Below are 1,988 nucleotides of genomic sequence, written 5' to 3' on the forward strand. Positions count from 1 at the left end.
TACTTTCATTACGGTCAGGGCATGTTTAATATGGCAATGCATTGAGGGAGATATCTGTGTGGCTGTCTACAGCATGCCCAACCTCTGCAAAACTATTTTTCTCAGTCCAAAAATATCTGTGTCATCTGTGTTATACCACCACCTTGTGGTTAGGCATAGTAGTTGATATGCACAAAAAAAGGGACATTTGGTGGTTTAAACTGGCATCAGATTTAAAAATGTGTTAATGTTTCACTTTGTGGTTGCTCATGTAGATTTGGAAAGATATAGACTAATTGCACATATTACATAAAACACACATAAAACCGATCTCAAAGACATCATTGTTTCATCTACGCAATGTTGCCCAAAATGAGGAAAGTCCTATTCCTCCAGGATGCAGAAAAACAAATCCACACTTCTATTACGTCACAACTAGACTACTGCAATGCACTCCTGTTGATGTAACATCAACTCAATAAAGAGCCTCAGACTAGAACGCTTCTGCTCGCACACTTACTAGAACTTAAATATATGAACATATCCCCTGTACATGGCTCTCTGCACTGGCTCTCTGTTTAAAGTAGAATTGATTTCAAAGTACTCCTTCTAACATTCCAAGCCCTAAATAGCTTAGCTCCAAATCAAGTCAAGAAATGAGTTGTCCCCTACTGCCCACCAAGACCACTTCGTCCTTAGAGTGCAGGTCTGATTGGCTATCGCGTGGTTTACATTTGCATAAAGTTAAAGAATCGGCAACTTTGAATCGGGTGCAGAGGCGTATTCTTCACCATGACGGGCGGACAGCTGAAATTTCATCTCCCATTCAATCCCAATGAGAGTGAGACGAATTACACCTGGTCATAGGCCATAGTGTCAATTCTATTTCACTATGGCTATATCCACACGATGGAGTTTAGTGCTTTTTTATTTTCAGTTACATTTGCAGTGTTCGTGTAGTGCTTTTATTTATTTTAGGACATCACGATGCCTTGTAGAATCATGACTATAAATGTGAAACGTAATTGTGAATGATACAAATATTCTGGTATTTATAATTATTTAAATCCGAGGATGTCTGTAGAAATGATGTGAACACAATCACCAACGATTTCTCATAAATCAGCCCCTAAGAAAAATCTGGCTGATTTACGACTGATATTTAGCGTTGTTAAATTCTGGTCTAAGTTAAACACATAAAAGATGAGGAAACTTTCATGAAAGCCAGATTTGTCCCTAAAACTTCGTAAAGGGAGTTAAAAAGAAATGTCTTCTTAACTTGTTCTTATCTTTGTTCGAGAATGAGGCCCATTGTAATGAGTATGAGATTGGCTTCGGCAAGGATGGCAGTGAAGGACTGACACTAATAGGCCTATATGCCAAACTAACACGTGGGACAAAAGACAAACAGGATGAGCTCAAACTTGAATTCATTGGAGACCACATACAGACATACAAGTAAAATAATTCAAGCTAACCTTACCATGTATTGGTTAAATCTCCCTCTACTCACTTCAGTAATGAATAATCCGATCTTAGAAGTTAATGCTATACTGTGTCGCAGCGAAAACAAGCCACTCTCTCGCAATTTCACAATCAATAGTCAAAAGGCCACATGTGTTGATCTGAGGTTTATTTTAGTCATTAAGCCACAATAAGAGATGGTCCATGGATTAGCTCAATCTCATTGTATGAATGTCTGGTCAGACATTTTAAAGGAACATAGTTCCTCCCACTCTCTTGTGTTCGGCTGTTCTCCAAGGCCAATCAGAACTGACCCTTTCTCTCAATTTCACTCCTAACTTCTCTCTCTCTCTCTCTCTCTCTGTGTGTTTGTGTGTTTGGCACCCCTTTCTTACCCTGGGATCCTGTGGAGGATCAATTAATCTTGTCTCCATCTCGGCTATCTCCCTCTAAGCAGTCAACTGTTTGGTATTGTTTGTCAGCCATTGTTTGATTGAGGCTTTTCATACTGATGAATTAATCCATGTTCATCAATTTATAAAAAA

This window comes from Sprattus sprattus, assembly GCF_963457725.1.
Source record: "Sprattus sprattus genome assembly, chromosome: 3".
Classification (NCBI taxonomy): Eukaryota; Metazoa; Chordata; class Actinopteri; order Clupeiformes; family Clupeidae; genus Sprattus; species Sprattus sprattus.